This window comes from Elephantulus edwardii, unplaced genomic scaffold, assembly GCF_000299155.1.
Source record: "Elephantulus edwardii isolate Elephantulus edwardi_28Jun2011 unplaced genomic scaffold, EleEdw1.0 scaffold01050, whole genome shotgun sequence".
Taxonomy (NCBI): Eukaryota; Metazoa; Chordata; class Mammalia; order Macroscelidea; family Macroscelididae; genus Elephantulus; species Elephantulus edwardii.
The window spans coordinates 6,504-13,278 of record NW_006400800.1 but is presented as its reverse complement, the minus strand read 5'-3'; the positions used below and the strand labels follow the sequence as shown (position 1 = coordinate 13,278).

The 6,775-nt window shown below is 39.9% G+C and overlaps 1 pseudogene; it reads left to right on the top strand.

Moving 5' to 3' along the window:
• Nucleotides 1-5,726: 5,726 nt before the first annotated feature.
• LOC102855227 lies at nucleotides 5,727-6,526 on the top strand (annotated as a pseudogene).
• Nucleotides 6,527-6,775: the final 249 nt, after the last annotated feature.

Sequence of the window (6,775 nt, the reverse complement as noted above, 5' to 3'; positions counted from 1 at the left end):
AGGGGTGAAACCACAAGGTTGCATTAATTTGGTGAGTGGTTGGAGTGGATAAAGGAAATGGGAAAGATCCGGACGGCACCTGAAAAGACAGGCATGATCCAATGATGACTAATTTTACAAAGCACAGGGCATGGGATTGACTGTATGAAACACACTATGAATGAAGAACAGTGTGAAACACAATGTATATAAACTTTGTAAGCAAACCAATATAAAAAAATTTAAAGGTACTTTCTTTAATCATTTCCTTTCTACAAATTTAAAAAGAGCCACACTTTGTCACGGGAGAGAAATGTGGCCTTGAAAAAGTAAACTTGACTTAAAAGTCCTTAAAAGGACTTTAGTAGCAATGGCTGGTCACTTGAAAGTAGTATTAGGGCTTATACCCCCAGGACCATACTCTCAGGACTCAAGATCAATTGGCATAAATAATTCACAATGACAACATCCCACATCTTACTTTGATAAATAATGTCCAGGGTCTTAATAGCATGCAAACAGTCATCTAAGGTGCAATTATTAGTCCATACCACACTTTGAGTTGCATTCGTGATGCATTTGAGCTGTGGTATTGGAAAAGAGTACTGAATATCTCAGGGACTGCCAAAAGAACAAATAGGTATGTCTTGGAGGAAAGGCAACCGGTGTTCCTTGGAGGCAAAGATGGTGAAGCTTCCTCTCAGATATTTTTAGACATATTAAGAGAGGCTGTTCCTTGAAATAGGACACATCACATTTGGAAAGGTGAAAAATGAGAGGAAAAACCACACTGAGATAAGTTGAACAGTATCTGCAGTAAAGAGTTTAAGTGTGTTGGGGTGTAAGGATGGCTGAGGGGAGGACAGGGTTGAAAACTGTTGTTCACAGGGTCATTAGGAGTCACAGTAGACTAGATGGCCCTTAACAACAACAGAACAAAGACTACACTTTGTGGCTAACCAAAATGTGGCACCTCTCTAGCAATTCAAATTCACCAGAGGTTTTAAGTGAGAAAGATGAGAAGTCTTGTCCCAATAAGACTTACAGTCTCAGGAACTCAATGGAGGGACATTACTAGCCTAAATCAACTCACAGCACTGAGTTTTGAAAATGTTAGAAGAGACAGGTAGAAGCAAATATTACAAAGCATTAATGTGGGAAGATAGTTCAATTGTTCCAACAACCGTCCTTGACTGGGAGAGGCTCAGTGGCCCCACGTGAACAAATCTTTATTAAGTACAAAGACAACTTGAAAGTGGAAGAGGTAGCTTTCAAGTAGAAACAGAGAAAGACCATGCAGCACTAGCTTCTCTCTCTGTTTCACTGAATAAAAGGTTTCCGGGACTTAAAAAAAGATATCACGTAGGAAAAAGGCATCTTGTCTATTCATTATAATCTTAGAGAGAGAAGGCAGAAAGTTAGGATTAAGGAGATCAGGTGCATATGCAAATAATTTCTAAGATGGAATTCATTGCAAAAGGATTTCTGTGATTGGCTAGCATGACTTATTCTGGGATGTCTAGCATGTGCAGATTTCCTGTGGTGCTGGTGTGAGTACGGCTAAGGGAAGTGCATTCTTTCTTGTTCCTTATGGAAGATCACTCATCACTCACTGTTTGAAGCATTGCACATGCTTAGGACACTAGCCCAAGCCAGTGTTTCCAAAAATTATCTAAAGGGGAACTAGTTAACTATAAGCCAGCAGGCAGGGCTATTCCATGTTCCAAAGGGCAGCTTTTAGCTTCCTTAATATTTGAACACAGCCTAGTGTGTGTTGAGTTGTGCGGCCAACCCAAAACCAAGAGGTTTGAATCTTCTCTAGCTGCTCTGCTGGAGAAAGGTGGGTAATCTCCTCTCATGTGATTTACAGCCTCTGAAAACCACCTTGAGGGTCAACTATGAGACAGTTCCAATATGACAGCACATAACAACAATGATCTCCCAATGTTTGAATAGGAAAATAGAAGGCATGGTTGGAAAAATGGAGATGATGTTCTTCTTGGAGTATTACCAGCTCCTCACCTGTCTCACTGATGGACCATGTGAGTCTTAACTACAATGATCCTGAGACCAGAAGAATTAGATGGTAGCTGGCTTCCAGAGCTGACCATCCCGAAAGGGATCACTCTCCAAGGTCCTAAAGGAAATGTCTGTGGGGGTGGGAGGAGGTGGGGTGGCAGAGAAGTGGAACAAAACTCAATATCACCACAAAAAACTCACAACAAATTAGGTCTCACAACAAACTAGCAGCAGCTTCCATGAGTGTTGATTTTAGATCCAAGTAAAATGAAATCCTTGACAATTTCAAAATTTTCTCCATTTATCATGATGTTATATACTGTTCCAGTTTCAAGGATGCTACTTTCTGAAATGTTTCAAGGTGGATTAATCGTTTTTGCTGCAATAACTCTGCACATAACAACACAAAAATGCCTAGGATACAATCTTTATGAGCCCTACTTCATTTTGTACAACTTCTGCCTCTAGCTAACCCTCCAGTAGGTTTTCAGAGGTTGTAAATTGTCTGGGAGGGGAATGTTCCCCTCTTAATGCAGCTGAAGGATTTGAACTATGTGCCTTTGAATTGGCAATGCAACTTCTTACTCAATAGGCCACTAAAATCAAGATACCTGACAAATAAAATGCCTGGCTTGGAACTGAGACCAGACTGCATCTTAATGTTTGCTAAACTCTCTAAAAATCCATGATTTTGATACATTTAAGTACTTGTGATCAAGGAATTTTTCTCGTTCTTTGTTAAACTAAGAAAATGAAAAACAAGAGGTCTTGATGTCAATGGCTTATCAGATGCCTCTGGCACCAATCACAGTCAGGAAATTTTTTCTTCTTGAGATTGGTTCAGGATAGGACAGGGTTCAAAGTTCTTATGTATAGGGTTGCTGTGAGTTCTGGGTGACTCAATGACACTTAATGGTAAGGAATTATGTTGCCAACCCAAAGTTTCACGGTTGAATTCACCAGGTGCTCCACAAGAGATAGATGGATATTCTCCTCTGATGCTATTTACTACCTCTGAAAATCCTTTAGAGGATCAGTTAAGTTCCCACTCAATGGTACACAATAATAATAATATATAGCTATGGAACCTGTTGTGGAACAGACCATTAGCTAACTACTCACACGTAAATTCAAATTAAAGCTAAAGGAGGTCAAATCATATCAACAGTGAGTCTATCCTCCATGAATTTAAAAATCAGCTCAAGAACAGGTTTGAGATCTTGAACGCTAATGAATGAAGACCAGATGAGCTGTGGAAGATATCAAGAAAATCACCCACAAAGAATGCAAAGATGAAGGAAGAAGAAAAGATCAAAGTGGATGTCAAAAGAGACTGAATATTACACTCGTGCTCTGAGAAGCCAAAGCAAAGGGAAGAAACCAAGAAGTTAAGGAGCTGAATAGAATATTTCAAAGGGCAGGTCGGGAAGACAAAGCAAAGTATTATAATGAAATGTGCAAGGAGCTAGAGCTGAAAATCAAAAGGGCTGAACTTCCTCGGCATTTCTTAAGCTGAAGGAACTAAAGGACAAAGTCAAGAGGCAAGTTAAATACTTAAGGATGCTATGGATAGAATACTGGATAATCCAGGAAGCATTATGGGAAGATGGAAGGAATACACATAGCCACTGTACCAAAAAGAATAGTCTGACACAGAAGAATTTCAAGAAACAACATATGATTAAGAGACAATGGTGATGAAAGAGGAAGTTCAGGCTGCTCTGAAATCCTTGGCAAAGAATAAAGTCCCAGGAATTGATGGAATACCAATTGACATATTTCAACAAACAAATGCTCCTCTGGATGTGTTCACCTGATTGCGCCAAGAAATCTGGAGGACAACTATCTGGCCAACTGACAAAAACAGATCAGTTTTTATTCCCATTTCTGAAGAAAAGTGACCCAAAAGAATATAGAAATTATCAAACAATATCAATAATATCACCTGCAAGCAAAATCCTATTGAAGATTATCCAAAAACAACTGGAACAGTACCTTGACAGAGAACTACCAGAAATCCAAGCTGGATTTATAAGAGGTTGTGGCACTAGAGACATTATAGCCAATATCAGATGGATCTTGACAGAAAAGGATATCAGAGGAATGTTTATCCATGTTTCATTGACTATGCACAGGCATTTGACTACATGGATCATGATAAATTGTGGCTAATGTTGAGGAGAATGGAAATCCCAGAACACTTGATTGTACTCATGGAAAACCTATACTTGAACCAGGAAGCAGTCATCAAAACATAGCAAGGAAAGACCGTGTGGTTCAAAATCAGGAGAGGTGTGCATCAAGGATGTGTCTTGTTCCCATACCTTTTAAATCTATATGCAGAACAGATCATTCAGGAAGCTGGGCTTTATGAGGAGGAATGTGGCATCAAGATTGGAGAAAGACATATTAACAATCTATGTTATGCAGATGACACAACCTTGCTTGCTGAAACTGAGAAGGACATTAAGTGCTTCCTGTAGAAGGTCAAGGACTGTGTTCTTCAATATGGATTGAAGCTCAACATTAAGAAGACAAAGGTTCTTACCACTGTGCCGATTGGCAGCACCATGATAGATGAAGAAGAGATTGAGGCTGTCACCAAATATAGCTTGCTCAGCTCCACTTTATACCAGATTTGAGTTGCATTGCCTTAATTGTCATAGACCCAGCATGTATCCCTGAAGTAGAACTCACATTTTGCTTGGAGAGTTCTGGTACCTCACTATCTTCTTTTGCAAGGTATTGTTTGTTAAAATCTCATTCTTCACTTAAAGGCACTATCCCTTTAAATTTCTTGTTCAAATTATCTTCTCTCACACTCCTCTTGCAGAATATGTTAGTTGCTGTGACCTTTCAGAGGATTTTTAGGGGCTGAAAACACTGGAGGAGATTGTCTTTCTTCTAATATTTGCACGGTATTATGCTCCTAAATAAACCCCTTGCTTGTGTGAAAAGTTCTAGTCTCTCACTCGGTCATTCTTGTGAATGGAAGAAATAACTTGTAATTTTAAAAGTAGAAATCTGATAACAATGACAGTGCTGTGTTGTTGTTAGGTGCCGTCGAGTGGTAGACGACTAATAGTGACCCTATGAACGAAAGGCCTTAGCATTATTCATAGGGTTTCCGGAAGCAAGCCATTTTGGAAGTGGATGTCACTCATGCTTCCAAGCTTGTTTTAATCGGGGAGCTCCACCAAACACTGTCCACCATAGGTAACCATCATCACATTTGACACATCAATGTCACAGTATTTAGCATCACAGCAACCACGAGTTACCTCTGTACAGCAATGCACAGACTAGTGCTATACCACCTAGAAGAATGTTTGACCAAAAAAACCCAATTTGACAGTAAATTGTTTTGATTCTGGTTTTTTGTTATTTAAGGGATGAAAATGTTGATTACTTCTTGCAGTCAAAGGGGAATTGATGTCTCTAAATTGCAATGTTGGCAAAGGATTGAATATGAGAGAAAGCCAAAATAACAAATAAATGTCTTGAAGAAGACAGCAAGGGTGCTTCTGAGAGGCAAAGATGGTGAAGCTTTGTCTCACTTATTTTGGGCATATTTTCAGGAGAAATCAGTCCTTAGAGAGAGAGATAGAGGGTCAGCAGAAGAGAGGAAGACCCTCAGTGAGATGGATTTAAACAGTGACCATCAGAGGAGCCTCAGGGACTCAGTAGATCAGTTATTGGGCTTGTTTCTGGAGGGAGTAACAACCAAGATGTGGCATAGTGGATTTGAGAGCTTCACAGAATGTCCTACAGTTATGCCAGTGGCTACATGCTGTCCTTTGGAGAGATTAGGATCACCCGCCTCTACTTAGTCTGAGAAGAAAATAAGAGCCAGAGCCCAGCACATAGTACCTGTAACATACAATCTAAGCTGTTTTCTGCTAGTCTGGTTGATTAAGTATTCAGAATTGGCAATGTTGGGATATCACAGGTCACTACTGTGGGAATAATCTGACATGCAGAAAAGCCACCAACCAACATTGTTTACAACATAGATGACATGATAGCTGCACCCATGGATGTTCTCCAGTGAGTTGACATAGATGATACAAGTGGCGAAAACACTGTAGTTCCCCCAGAAACATATGTGACAGTGGCTGGCCAGTTGAGATCTTTTCAGAACAAAAAAGTCTGGCAACCTTTAAATTATTCCTTTAGAGGATATGAATGAGTTCAGCACACAAATTCTGGAAGTAGTCAATGCACACACATGATGTTGAACAAATATAACAGCCAGCCCTCAGCAGGGAGAGCACTGGTCAGCAATGCTGGAATGGATGAGCCAGCAAATACCTTTGCTCCAGCAAATGGCCTTACTGGGGCCCAAAACCAGGTGCTGAATTTTATTGTTTGCCCAAGACATGAAGGGCAGAACTTTCAAGATCTCAAAGCTCAGCTCAAACACATGACTGTAGCCATGATCAAGCAAGCTGAGGATTTTCTTACCAACAAGGGACACATCGATTCTCCTCTGGATGACGATCATTTTAACTTCACAGACACAAAATAACCAGATCTAATTGGAGACCTGTGGTATTTTTCAGCTGGATTTATTTTCACAGTCTTTTGTCTGTGAATATGTTTAGTCAGCTGACTTCAGGAAGTAGGATTCATCCTTAGAAAGTCTCAAAATCTTTTTGAAACTTACTGTTCATTCAGAGGTGGGTGGACAATTGACAGGGATGTAAAACCAGAGTGGAATTACTTGGAAAGGTTACAGATGAACTATTTAAACATCAGGATCGACTGGGGAGAAGGA